This window comes from Cyanistes caeruleus, chromosome 18 (genome assembly GCF_971803275.1).
Source record: "Cyanistes caeruleus chromosome 18, bCyaCae1.hap1.1, whole genome shotgun sequence".
Lineage (NCBI taxonomy): Eukaryota > Metazoa > Chordata > Aves > Passeriformes > Paridae > Cyanistes > Cyanistes caeruleus.
Window position 1 is genome coordinate 8,159,721 of NC_141718.1, and position 14,704 is coordinate 8,174,424.

At 45.4% G+C, this 14,704-nt stretch overlaps 1 protein-coding gene across 4 annotated transcripts in view; it reads left to right on the forward strand.

The window, feature by feature from the left end:
* Positions 1 to 454: 454 nt before the first annotated feature.
* The window catches only part of HIC2 (HIC ZBTB transcriptional repressor 2), a 72,134-nt gene continuing 57,884 nt past the window's right edge, over positions 455 to 14,704 (forward strand). Inside the window, exon 1 of one of the 4 annotated variants that reach the window (XM_086856344.1) lies at positions 455 to 866. The gene's annotated coding sequence lies outside the window, so the exon portion shown is untranslated. The remainder of the gene's footprint in view (positions 867 to 14,704) is intronic. The other 3 variants (XM_086856346.1, XM_086856363.1, XM_086856354.1) reach the window with 3 other exon arrangements.

Genomic DNA, 14,704 nt, shown 5'->3' on the forward strand with positions numbered 1-14,704 from the left:
ATATACTTCTGATAGGTAAATAACAAAAAAATAAATGCACAAAACAAAACTTCAGATTCTGTGGGTGCAAAGGCCATGTATGTATATGTGCCCTGAACGATGCAAAATGCAGTGACAGTCCTTAACACATAGATATGAGTGACAAAAAGCTAATATGCAAATACTGCTATACGTGATGTTTCCTAAAGGTGTGTATAAAACTCATTTCAGATTCCAATACACGTGCAAGCTATAATCTATATAATTTCTCTTAACACACACTTGAGAGCTCATCAGTGATGGGAGAAATAATCTTAATAAATGCCTTTTTCATTGCTCAAAACCTGGGAGGAAGCTGCAATATTTGGGTTGCCGGGAGGCAGTGGTCAGGCTCCGGGCTGGGTTTCGGGGTGTGGGTGGCAGGGAAGGGGGGGCGGCTCGGGGTGGGGGAAGCCCTGGTCCCTCGGTGGGAATTACTCAGATCCTCGTCCCTTTCCCAGCCCCGCCGCGGCAACATTTATTGCAAAAGCAGGAAATTGCTTATTACTAAACTAGCTGGCAAAGGAGTGGAGCCGATGCTGTTCCACACTGGCACAGCACTTGCTTAGCTGCTGCTTTCCCTGCCTCTCCTTGTTCCGCTCTTTCTTCTTCTTCTTTCCCCTCTTTCTCTCCTCTCTCCCTCGCTCTCTCCTCTTCTTTTTTTCATTTTGGCTTCTATTCAAATGTGGGTCAGGGGTGAGCGGCTCCCAACGTCACAAGCTTGCAAGATGGCGCTGGGAGGAAGGCTGTGAGATGAGGAACAGGCTGGTATAAACCGAGAGGACAGGAGAGGGAGAGGAGGAGAGGGGAAGGGGAAGAAAAGCTGCTGCTCCAGATGCAATAAGAAGGTAACGCGGCGCGGGGCGCGGGTCCCGCGGGGCGGCCGGGCGCTGCCGGGCTCCGCGGTGCGGTGCAGCCCAGCCCCGCTCCCCCGCTCTTTATTTGCAGCCCCGGTGATTTGCCCATCTGCACGGGTCCGCTCGGGAGAGTCGCCGGGGTGGCGGGGGTGTCCCCTTGTTCCCTGCCCTTCATCGGCCGTGCCCAGCACCGGCGGTACTTCCATTGAAAAAACCGAGATGGTTTCTGTGCTCTTGCCCCCCTCTCTCTCCGTGCCCCGGGCCCCCTCCCCTCGCTCTCCGGGAGCGCGGCCGTTGCTTTGGGGGCCGGGGCGTGTGCATCGCTGTGCTGGCCGCCGTGCCCGTCTGGAGATTGCAAATGTTGGTTATTTGGTTGAAGCGGCTGGAAACTTTCCCCTTCTCCCGTGCCATTTGTGTGTGCGCGCACGGGCGTGCGCTGCCCCTTCCCCGGCGGCGGTGGGGTCGGGCCGGGGGGCCGCAGCTGCTGCCCGCCGGGGCCGGCCGGCGTGGGGCTGAGCGGCGGGGCGAGCGGGCAGCCCCGGAGCAGCCGCCTGCTCCCCATCCCCACTCGTCCCTACGAGTGAGCCGTATTGTATTTTATTTGATTTTATTTTTTCCCCGAAAGGAGGGAGCGGAGCCCCGGGGTGCCGGGGGGCGTGTTTGTGCCGGGGATCTGGCCGCATTGTGGAGGAGAGGGCAGGAAAGGGGCTCCCGGGACTTGCATCGCCTCCTTCCCGCCCCCCGCGGTCCATCCGCCGGGCTGCGAGGCGACGAGCCAGGCCGGCATCCCCCAACCCCAGCGCCGGCCCCAGCCCCACCGAGCACCCCCTGCCCTACCGGGACCGCGGTGAACTTTTGCCCTGGCTCCCCCGTTCCCCGCCGCCCCCCTCGGCCGCTCGGGATGGCGGAGGGAAGGACCCGCCGGCTCCGCTCGCTCTGCCCGTCGCTGCGGGTCTCTGGCTTTTGTTACGGCCCCATCTCGGACGCAATGGACGGAGCAGGATCGCGCACCCTCCCGCGGCCAGGGGCTCCCCGGAGCCGGCTTTGTGCCCCGCAGGAAATGCACGTTCCCCGGCCGCGCTAGCCGGCGCAGAGCTGTCCACCCGGTGGGGAAAAAAAAAAAAAAAAAAAAAAAAAAAGAAAATAAAAGAAAGAAAGAAAAAGAAATTGTACTTCCAGGCTGGCAATATTGTTGCCGACATGGCAACTGAGGGAGCCGAGAGGGCTGGTCGCTGCCCGCGGCTGCCCGGTCCCGGGGGCACGGCGCCGCGCAGCCGGACCGGGCTCTGCATCTCCCGGCGCGCCGGTGCCGGTGCCAGCTCGGCGGCGGGGGGAGCCGAGCTTTTTGTGTTTTTCTGGTTGCATTTAAAAGCAAAGCAAAGCCGATGGGGGGAGTGGGGGCGGGGGAGGCTGCGTGCCGGCCCCCTGCGCGGTGCGCGGCCCGGGGAGCCCCGCGGTGCCCGCAGCTCCCAGCCCGCGCCCGGCCCCTTTGGTACGGGGCGAGAGCCGGCGGGGAAGTCAATTATTGACTTCTGCTTGGCCGGGTCCCAGGTGGAAGTGGGCACGGCGGCGGCGGGCGGCTCTCGGCGCACCCCCCGTTATCGGGGCCGCCAGCCGCGCTTCTCCCGGGGGCTCCGCGGCCGCCGGACACCGCGCCCGGCCCCGCCGCCGCCCGGGGAACGCGGATGTACACACCGGGGCTGGCCACTCGAATCTTTCTGCTGCGAAATCCGCAACCTTTGAGAGCTCGGGTAGCCTGGGCGCTTCCAGAGGCGGGTAACTTGGCGTTAGAATCTGCGAGTGGGGCGGGGGGGATATACACCTTTACACAGAACTAATGAATTATGTATGGAACCCAGTGTTTTAGCAGACGGTTACCAAAATCACTCAGGGTATTACTTAGCTGTTAGAACAAATCTGAGAGAGCAGCCAGAAACATTTAAGAGCATCGGAATTACATTCTGCTAATGAACTGTCCTTTGACCAAAACTGGTTTAAATTTGTTGCGGAATGCTGTTTATATATGAATAGCTCCCATGTTTTTCCAGAAATTAGGGGGAAAACAATATGCAACAGTCACTTTCATTGGAAAATGTCAGAACTATGAGCAGATGTTTGTTATGCTTGATAAATACAGTGTATAAACAACTAATATTTCAAGATGACCTATTGCTATTTTTTATTACTCAGAGATATTGTATATACTACAGTGGCTCTGGAGAGAAAGCTGTAAATGACTCCTTAGGATTTCACAGCAAATCTACATGGGGAAAATGACATATGGAAAGAAAATTGACTTATTTCCACAACTGCAAATGGCCTCCTTTTTGCGCCTTTTCATTAGCAATCTAATCCTAAAAGCATTAGGAGCAATTATTTGCAGTGGTGCCTGACATTCTAGGTCTAATTATTTAAATCAGTTTAACTTTTGATGGTTGACCCATTAGGTCAAATCAGTATGCCTTTTGTTATATTTATTAAAAAAAAGAAAAAAAAAGAAGGAAAAGAGGAGGGGAGGGGGGTCTTCAAACTTGCCACCTGCTACTGACATATCATTTTAGCTCTGGAGGAGATCAGCATTTAGAGTAAGCAACCTCTTACATTTGTTACTTTCCATTCTAACATGGGTAAGGACACCCTGTGTAAGTGCCTTGTTGTTTGACATCTAAAATCCATTGCTTAATCACAACAGACTTGCGTGGCCGCAGGAGCGTAAGCAGAAGGAATGGGAGAGTATGAGGATATGGCAGGTTTTCCTTATGTCATGCTTCCTAATCTACATGAAATGCAGATGAGACTCACACATATAAAAGGGATGAATTTTCAGTATTTGGGAAGAAAAGCTTCTTCCAAGGATCTGGGAAATCTTCTAAATCTTTAATGCATAAGGAAATAGCTCACTTTAGTATTCACATACATTTCTGGGTGGAATGACTTATGGATGTGTAGATAGTAATAAGTATTGCAAGATGCTTGAAGCACTTGGTATCACGTGATGTGCTGTAGTGTCAGTGCTGAATTGTTTGGCAGAAGACGATGTGTGATGAGGGGTGGGGGGAGACAGGAGAGAAAGAGAAGGTGAGAGGCCTTGTTCCAGAAGGTACATGTTCAATTTATTTTGATTAGTTGTTTAAAATAACTAGAAAACAACCTAATACTAAGCAGTTTGACTGTGTAATGGATTTACTTAAACTCTCTAAAACAGCCACCACAGCCCAAAATCAGTGGTCACAGCATGAAATTTGAAGTTGTGAACAGCAGATCTTGCAATGAGAATTGTCGTTTCCTAGCATCTTTACAGCTCATAGTAATTAAGAGTTGCCAAACATAAACTGTATGTTGTGCATTCCTCTGATCTTGCAGAAAATAGTATGTGGCTATTCTTTGAGCTCATGCTGCCTTCTTTGATGATAGATGTAGGGAAATGGGATGATATTTGAAATTCGAGGTGCATTTGCCTTCCTATCAGAACTCCTGTTTGTGCTGACTGCAGCATTTAACCCTGCCATCCAGTCTGATCAACATATCGCAGCTTGACAGCCAGAGGTGTTGGTAGGAAGAGGTTGCCATGTCTTCTCTACAGAAAACCAAGTTTCCCATACCCTAACCAAATCTGACTGAAAAAGTGTATGAACAACACTTCAGTTTCTGCCAACAGCCAGGGAAGAACGTTTCCACAAAGCGGCATTTCAGTGCTGCAGCAAATGTGCTGTTGGAGAGGAAGAAAGCAGAATCACATTTGTGACATAGCCATTATATTGGCTGTATTGTGACAGGCGAAGCTCAATGGGAAGGGACCATTTCAGCATCAGCAGACATGCCTTCCCTGCTGGGCTTGGAGAAAATTTAACAGGGCTCAGCTGTGGCATTGCAACAACAGTGTCAACCCAACCATAAGCAGGAGAATATAATTTTTTTAAAAATAAAGATGACTTTTTTGGTTTGGTGTGGATTGAACACCAGTGAGAGCCATTAGGCCTTCTTATATGTGTTTTTGTCTTGCTGTACTATTGGGTGCAAGGACAATGCATTGCAATAGGGATTTCACTCTGCTGTGCAGTAGCTCATTGGCCAAGAAACTGCATTGGTTTGCTCAAGTCTCCCGCAATCAGCAGTGACAGTGTGCTTACTTCTCTCAAAAACAGCAGGACAATGTTAAAAAGATGTTCCTGAGAGTTAAATTTTCTTGTTCAGTTAGCATCTCCAGGTTCCAATAGGATGCTGGTTTTAAGCTGGGTTTCTTTCCTTGAAGCATACGTGTATTGTGCTAGCTGTCCAAACTTGTAAGTTACTCACGCTTGTTTGTAATTCCTGGAAAGAAAATTCACCCTGCAGTGCTGGCTCCCACAAAACAAGGAAGAAATGAAATAGTGAGGTCAATCCTGAATTTTAAGTTGATACAAAATGAGCTGTTACAAGGGCTGTAAAGGAGGAGGCTACAAGACAGCAATAGCTGTACCTGCTGTAAGTGACAGGTGGGAGAAATTCTGTTCTTTTTCATCTGTGTTTGGATGACGGCCCAGTGCTGGCCACAAACTGCAATCCAGGATTAATCCTCACATAGTGTTTTCTTTCTATGTATCAGATTTCTCATTTTGTTAATAAGCACAGCCTAGCATGCACTTCAAGTCAGCTGTTCTGGAGTGGAAGCAACAGGGTTTTGCGTTATTGAAATGACGGCTCTCATGCTTTCCTAGAGCCCGTATTGTTTGACCAGGGCAGGGCGGAGGGTGATCCTTGTAATCACAAATCCTAAACAGGGATTCTAGTTACTGATTTTACTTAATGGAAAGGGGTGGGGAATGTAGTTTATCCAGGATTACATATGTATTATATCACATTTTCAGATGTGCACCCTGCGGATTTGAAGGGGCTAAAGAGTGATCTTTTAAACTGAAAACCTCCAGCAAGTGTTTGGAAATGGACCTATTGTAGGAAGCTTCCTTCACTTACTCTAATGGAGAAAAGAGAAACTGAGCTGTCCTGCAAAAAGTGTCAGAAGACATGCACTGACAGCTAAGCTGGGAGAAGAAGTGAGTCTTCAGCAGGCAGTAAGAAGAGTTTAGAGAAGTGCAAGAATTGGTTTCCTGCTGAAAACACTCATCAGGGAACCCTCCCAATAAAAATGTCCCTGAAAACAGAGCAAACTTCTTGCTTCTGTTGCTAGGTGTTCTGAGAGATCTGGGCAGGAGCTAGGAACAACCCTCTCTTGTTCTTCCAGCTTTAGATACTGGATGGAAAAATATGTCAATGTTGTCCTCACCCAGGTTCTGGATGGGAGGTAGGAAGCATTTCATGTCAGTATGCTGGCCTGAGGCATTTGCTGTCGTTCAGTCCCCTGGGTAAAAGAGGGAATAGCTTTCCATAATATATCCATTCCCTTCCCTCACTGATCCAAACACTGTGCAAGATAAAACTGTCTTCAAATGAGTCCTTTGCCATGAGTGTAAAAAGAGATACACGATGGAGTGGCTGCGGAGAGGCCTCATGGCAAAACAACCTGTCTGCTCTTCATGCTGGGCTAGTCCCATTCATTCCTGGACCCATTTAAGATGACAGGGGTGTACAGCAGATTCCTTCCCCTAAATATGTGCTCATTTCCCATTGTATAAAGAGCCATTCAGTGAGGGGATTCAGTTATCTGGGAGTCATATAAAGACACTGTCATGTAGGACTGCACTTACTGCATTTCCATCTGCTGTCAAGAGGCCACCAGCCAGTTTGACAGTTTGGAAATCTTTTCTCTTGTTCGATAAAGAACAGAATAGAGTAATTTGCATTGCCAGTTTTAACTGAGAATTGAAATCAGTCAGCAAGAAACTTTATTTTAAAGCCTGTGTGTTTGTCTAGGTGGTAGTTACTCTCCAGCAAAAAGACTAGATCTCGCTGGTCTGTACTTACTAAAACATGTTGATGTGAAGGCTATGATTCAACATGCAAATCAGAAACAAAATTAATTTACTGTGTTATTGTTTCTGAGAAGGGACTCTAGAAATTTCTGATATTGCATTAAATTCAATGAAATGTTAAACCTGAAGATTTTGAAGTGTTAAATAAAAATATTTGTAAAATACTTTCTGACCAAAATAGTTTCGGATGACCTCCTGAGGTCCCTTCCTGTGTGACTTACTCTGTGATTTTTATTCAGCTCCACTTTAAATGCAAAGCAAAGGAAGTGTTCTTTGAGCAAAAGTGAACGGATTATTTTCTAGTTTTGTTGCCTTTTTATGAGTTTGGAACTAGCAGATAGTAGTTTCTAACACCTAGTTTTCATTTGGAGGGAAGTCAGCTTTCCTGCCCTTTTTCCCCTCCTCAAATCTCAGTTGCTTTCTGCAGTCTGAAAGAAGTGGTTATTGAACTAAACTGAAAAAAACAGCCTCTCTGTCCCTTTGCAAAAGGCTCCTGGTGTGAAGGGTTAGTTAACTGCCCAGAGTGGATGGAGAAGTAAAGTAGTGGCTTTTTCCGTGGAGGGACAAATTTTCCTCAAAACTTCACTAGGAAAGACATACAATTGAATGCTTTTTTAAAACAAGATCTGTTTAAAAGAAGGTTTGAAATTATAACAGTGTATAGTGAGACTTAAACTTGTGCTGGTTTTATTTAATGTTGTTTCCTGTTTTGTTATTCCTAGTTTCTGTTTACCTTTACAGAGTATCCAGAACAGTCCTCATGTGGAACTTTTTGCATCAAACTCCTCAAGTCATAGAAAAAAGCTCTTTGTTCTTTTCTAGGCTGCTCAAACGTTCTTTGATAATGTGATATTAGTGACATGATTATGCCCAGTGTTCAAAGAAAAACATGGATGTCCTTCCAGGCAGGGAAAATATCTACCAAAGTTGTAAATGGCAAGGAATCTACTAGAATTATAAATTTGTGTGCACATCTAGGAAGTGTATATAACCAGAACCATAGCACCAGTATGCTCAATAATGGGAATTTTGGCACGAGAGCGAGAGTTGTCTTGAAATTCTTCAGATGCCAGCAGAGTGATGTTTGGCTGAGTGTTTTTTAAAAGTAATGTAAATTATGACTTGAAAAGTCTTACCCAGAAAACTTGTTTTAAGCACTTGCTTTTATGAATTGATGCAGTGGTTGAATATTTGCCCGCATTTAATTCTTTTGGATGAGCTTGTGGTCTAAGGAACTCTGCTTCCATCCCTGATTTAAACTTTCCATGAAGGAAGTTAAGCAACTTCAGTTTTCTTCATCTTGAAAGTATGGAGAATATGATGTCCTTGGTTTGTTCTGTGTATTTATCTTATAAATTCTCATCATATTTAAAAGTTTGCATAATGGGACCCTGACCTTAGCAACAGCCTGTAAATGCTGTCATCATACACATAATTCTAATAAAGCTTCAAAATGGTAAAGTTGCCAAAGAACTAATGCTTTAGGATTATGCAAAACCCACAACAGGGGAGGGAGGCTAGAGAAGAAGTCTCTCTAGTCCTTCAGAAATGCTACATTTCTTAGTCTCTACTGTACCTTATCAAACAAGGATATCAAAATTGTAATGAAAATTGAAACACGCCAGCTATAAAAATTACTCTTTTTTTGCTACAGCACTGGAAGTAATAATGAGACTATATTCCCCTGTAGTGAACACTGGGAGTTTTTGGAATGTCTGTTCTGCACTGGCAGTCTCTTCCTGAAAATAAGTAAATGCCTCTGAATAATCCCCTTCAGGATGCACCAAGCAGCAGCTTGTATTTTTGTGTCTTCCCTCCCCGGGTTGCATGGTGCAATGCCAGCGCACGGCGTGACGCAACAGTCTTGGAAATTCTTGGAAAAGCACTTCCGTTTGCTCTAGGTAGAAATTGTGTTGGCAGCAAAACTGACTCTGCTGTTTACAAGCTGGCAGCATTCTTAAATGAACTCCAAGAAAAGCAGTTTAATGTATGTGGTTCTGCGTATCCATCCAAATGCAGAGGTGTTTGAGACTGTTGGCCTGTTATTATGGGTGGTGCCTTGGAGAAGGAATGTCTTGAGTATTTGCCCCAGTGTGGACCTCTTTTTAGCAGCTGTAGTTAGCTGATTTATTCCAGTCAGGCTGGGTCTCCCAGTTTCTGGTTGCTGCTTGTATGGTGATGGGTTTAATTGTTGTATTGATATTCCTCAGCTCCTGAGTGAGGGAAAAAGTGACCTGAGTGTGGAGAGAGGACCATCAGCTTAATTCTGACAATCTCTGTTGTGGTGGCTATAACAGAATTGACTATGAGAATCTGCTTGCCACTGGTATGTTGTTTGAATCAGGAAAAATAGTTTCATGTGTCTGTACCTCTTCATGGTCTGTGTAAGGCCATAGTATTTTGAAGATGGGCTGAACTTCCATTAGCATTTAATGAACAGAAAATAACAATAGTAGCTGCTATTGTCTAATATTTCACCTTGTTAATTGTGCAAGTGGATTTCAAGCTGAATGTCATACTAGTAATTCAGAGTCTTGTAAGTGAAACCAAATGCAGAGAAAACTAGTACTTCTGATAGAGCTGTAGTACTTGAAATGATGCATGGAGGTGTAACTAACCATAGAGGACAGTCGTGGAAGGAAAATATATTTTAAGGGTCCTGCTGAAACACTGATCACTGGAGTACAGAATTAAAGTATTCGTCTATCCAGAAAAGACATATCTTCAATTCAAAGATCTCAAAATGCTTTCATAATTAGTAGTCTGTGACTTACACTTGTGTCTCTGGCATATTCATGTAATGTGTTCTGAGATGTTTTTATTGCTTTCTGAAAGCTGCAGAAGGGTTCTTCCTTAACGGAACAGAAGCCATGGCCATAGCCAAACAAACCAGCTTCCACTCCCATTTGATGCAAATGACTGATTAAGCACCTCAGTTTCTCTGTTTCACTTGTAATAAATAAAACCTCCCTCTCCTTTCCAAATTTTGAGAGTTCATATGAAGTGGGACCTGGGCTACATGACACCAACTGTTCCGTTTCAAAAGACTTATCAGTTTTCTACCTAATGGCCAGAGCATCTAATACCATATGCCAGAGGCCTGGGATGTTCCCTATCCTTTAACTGGTTGGACAAGAAAGGGGGAAAGGAGTCCAGGTGAGTTCAAGCAAGTTTCCATGTGCATCTTCGCTGCCATTATTCAGAACATTTGCCTATTTGCGCTCGCTTCCTCTGTGGTTACACATGGACTCCTGCTACCTCTGTGTTTATCTAAAACAGCTTCGGTTGTACCCTCACCAAAAACTGAAAAACCCAAAGCACCCTCCCTAAAACTTCCTGAAGCAAAAGTAAAGCACACCCCGTTTTGAGGCAGAGGGGAAGCCACTGCATTTCAATGGCTTTGACCATCAAAAGTGGTGAGTGGGAGGGTATCTGACAGCGTTAGTGCTGACTGACTGGCTGGGGTCACATTTTTGTAAGTGAGAAGGTAGCAGCTGTCCTTTGAGGCATGCAGGATGCAGCATTTCAGGGAAACTTGCAATTTTTTTCCCTGTAAGAACTGCTCCATGCTGTGCCAGGCTGCTGTCCCCTACCTCCTCTGTCTTGGCAGGGGGGAAGGGGCTGGGCGCCTTCAGGAATGGCACACAGAAAATAAGTCTGCCTCTACTAAACTTCCACGTTACTGGAAACTAACCAATCAAGTCCATTGCTTTAATTTTAAGTTCCCTGTTTTGTAAATCTTCAGGGAAAGAAGGATGGCAGCATCTCAGGTGGAGTCAGTGTAATGCCAGGGTGTACAGGGATTTCTGTAATTCAGTGCCTGCTGTAGTGTATTTTAAGAAAATGCTTGAAATTAGAGAAATGGAAAGGTAATATGAACATGGTGGTTTTGTAATAAAATAAAAATACGAACAGTGCAAACTGGTTGTTGGCTAGATCACAGTCTTCAGGGGAAAATGTCTTTAATAGATGTCATTGTAAGGCTAATGCTGCACTTGGCACCAAAAATTAGATTTAATGCTATAAATGGAGATAAAGCCCATTGCAGCTGACAATATACTTCCAGACCATGTCCCCAGCTAAAGAGCTTGCAATGCAAGGCCCAAATAGGTGCTGTAGAGATAACTGGCTGGGGGGGGTCAGATTCTGCAAATGCTTACTCAGGCACTTTGTTTGAACTCGGTGTGACTGCTGGAGTAAGAGCTTGCACAATCCAGCCCTAAGAGTGGAGCTGGAACCTTAAAGCTGTTGGGTAAAACAGAACTGCTTGGGGGGTTTATTTATTTTCCAAGTGCCTGGTGAGGCAGGCTATAAGTAGAAGCCCGCTTCCGACCCTGACTTGCATGCCTGTTTATTTGCTGTAATCACCTGTAACCTAAAATTGCAAAACTCCTGTGGATACACTAATGATGCCTTTGTAAAGTTCCCTAGCAAAAATTCAACTGGATTTTAAAAGCACACGCTTCTTTCAAAACACTTAGCTATAAAGTTCAGTCCTGCCAGCCTGGTGGGCTGAGAACATTTTGAAAAAGGTCAGAGGGCTACATTGAATGCTATGGGTCCTATTTTCCAGGTTGATTTGTTGCTTGTGCTCTTTGAAGGGAGTGGAGCACCTGCAAATCCCCTTCTGGGGATTCCCTTAAACTGTGGGGAAGCCTCCAACAGGTGTGTGGAGCTGGCATGGCCTGGGCCCAAGGTAGGAGAGGTGTGGCTGGTACACGTCTGAACCTGCACTTGGGCTGGAAGAGGGAATCAAAGAGGCTCTAAGTGGTAGCTGTTCTCAGCTCCTCTCATTCCCCTGAGCACAGGGAAGGGATGCTAACCTTCACCAGAAGCAATTCAGAAGCTGTTCTCCGTGGTTCTGCAGCCTGCTAGGAAGTTGCAGTGGGCAAGGGAGTTGCAGCTGCTTGTCCCTCCCTCTGAGAAGCAGCGGGTTGGCTGCCAGGGCAGATGCTGACTAATTCTATCAGGAAAGAAGTGGGAGGCGATATAGCTGATTCAGATCCCTGCTTTAAAAACCCAGAGCCTGGCTGAGTGAATTCCTGATTAATGTATTTTCTTCTCAGATTCATTTGCTTTGAGGTCACAGTTCAGAGGCTCAAGAGAAAACAGGCAAGACATTACGAGTCTCACTGGATGTGTCACACACTCACTGCTAAGTGCTCTCCGTGTAAAAGGCTTTGACACAGGGAATCCCAGATAGACTGCGCTGTCAGGGAAGGCTCAGGCTGGCAAGTCTGCTTGGGTAGGGGTTTGAATCTTCATTATTCTTAGGAGGCAGTTCCCTGGCTGGTATTAAGAAGTTATTCTCCTGATGGGTCATTGGATCTTCTTCGTAAGATTCTTCTAGCTTATTTTAACCTTAAGGTTAACAAGACATTTCTTTTGCTTTCATTGAGAAGAGTGTAAGCACTTCATCTGAGTAGGAAAGAAGGGCACAATTATTCATAGTGAGTCAATCTCTACAGTGAATAACTGAACAAAAGAAGTCCAACTGGAAGATGTCCTCAATGCTATTGAGGACAACAGACTTTTAAATTCCGTTTATCCCCAGAAGTCATAGAGAAAAATATGTTTTCTCTGTCCTGCTTCTTGTCAGCGGATTTGTCAGAAAGAAATCTACCTCCTTCCCAATCTAGTTTTGAGAGTGTATTTGCTCTTCAAGAACAAGTCAGCACAGTAATCCTGTTTCACGTTAACTGTTATGAAATACGGTGTTAACATTTTAGCCCTGCACTGGCAGGAAATGGGATTTAAGTTGTTTTTTTTTTTCCTTGAATATAAAAGAGTTCAAGAGCAGGATTTAAAAATAAAAGATCTGTACAATCCTCTCTCTGAGTCAATTTGCATAACTTAATCTTTCAATTCATCTCATTTGCCTATTATGCTATTTGGCTTATGATTTTAACTATGATAGTTTTTAAATGCAAGCTGACACTTCTGGTCCCTATGCTGACTTCAGCTCCTAGTCCATAGTGTCTGCTTATTGCAATTTATGCTTTGGTTATCTAACCTGTGGGATTCTTTTCCTCTTCCCCAGCTGTGCACATGACTTTTCCAACCATTCTGACATATTTGCTGTATCACTGTAATCTCCTTGTTCCCTAGGTTGTTTATTCCTATATGTTTTCTCTGTCTCTTTCCACACAAATTTTACACCACGCTTTGGGCTGTCCTTCATAAATACAACAGTAATTTCTTCACTCTAAGCTACTGCAGAACTTCAGAGAGCCACCAAATAGGTGCAAGTTACATCCATGCAAGTGTTGGTGTGGCATCTGTTTGTGCACAGAGACTCTCTTCAGAACAGGATCTGTGTTTCAAAACTCTGCAAACGCCCTTCCTTATTATAATACTTCAAGGCCGCTTGCCACAAATATTTTTTCCTGACTTGTATGAAACTGAAATCCCAGTAAATGAAGTATCACCGCAGATGCATTTAGGAACAGGGAAAATGAAAAACTTCCACTGTTAACAGCAGGAAAATCTGACTGTTCTATTGACAATGGCCTTCAGCTTCCCTTAGCATACTTTTTAATATTTGATTAATTCTTCTGGAGCAGAAGAGTCATATGATAGAGTTTCAAGGAATAATTTGAAAGAGACAGACTTCAATGTATTGCTGCTTTGTCTTGCCAAATACCAGTGGTTAGATTGAAGCCCCTGATTGAACAATTCCCACTTACTCTTGACATCAAACCGCTAGCCTATGTGAAAGTATTGCTTTCCAGAACTGCATGTCCTTACATCTAGGGGAAACTTGTGACTGATGGAAGGTTTGATATCAAATGCTCTCAAATCCCACTGAAATCAGTAAGTGGAGGGTGCTGATTGCTAAGATCATGCCCAAGATCAAAAATGCCATTTGGAGATCAGATTCCCTCCTGCAGCTGGGTCACAGAGCCTTGCAGAGATGCAGCAGATTCATTCCCTGCCAGGGACAGTCCTGAGCCCTCTCATTAATATCTTAATTATTTGTTATACAAGTATGTGCATTCTTTCTCTGTTTGAAATATACATGTATAATACCAGACATGAGTGTTTCTGTATGCAGTAGCTGTCAAGTTACACTTGACATTCAGTTACAACAGGAAAAAATGGGTTTTGGTAATTAGTGCTGAATAGCAGAGGCCAACTCATCAAGTTTTTCTATTGCAAAAATGCTAGATCTGAACAATGTGTCTCTAATGGCCCAGAGACATGACAGCACATGTGAAAGGACATGAAGGGGAAGACACGGGACGTGAATTTTTCAGCAGGTTTTAACAAAGCCAGAATCTTCCATGCCCTCTCTGCTCTGCCACACAGAACAAAAGCCTCAGGGGTTTTGTTTCTAAAGTAATTTGAGAGCTGCCAGCACAAAATGAAAGCCCCAAGGGTTTCTCCAGTCATTGAAGGGGTACCCACCACCTATAAATGTGAAATTGCAACTGAGCTGCACTTTAAAAGTGAGAGGGCAGTGGCCTGGCACAGTCACTGGGGAAGTCACTGAACTAGCAAGACTGACACAGTGTGGAACAAGTAATTTGTTTAAGCAGTATGTGACTTACTGCATGCTACTGGCTCGTGGGTCTCACATCCTTAATGTTCCCCTCCCACCTTCCCCATATCTGTGCCTAAGTCAGCTCCACTTTGGGGACACTTGATGTGGCACAAAACCTGCTGGAAAACCCTGAAGTCACGCTTCATTTCAGACCTGGGCATGTAAGATGCCTGGCTCCAACCAGAAACGTGAGCTTCCCTCCACTGATTTTTAGGGGGGACTGCCACCACAGTGTCTGGAGGTGGGGGCTACAAGGAATGCAGGGCTGGTCCCAGCAGGGGCTCCATGAACAGATGTGCAGGCCCTGGCAGGGAGCAGTTGCTTCCCCAGAGACCTCAGCTGCAGATTCCCCTGAGTGAGCAGGGCTATGGTGCCTT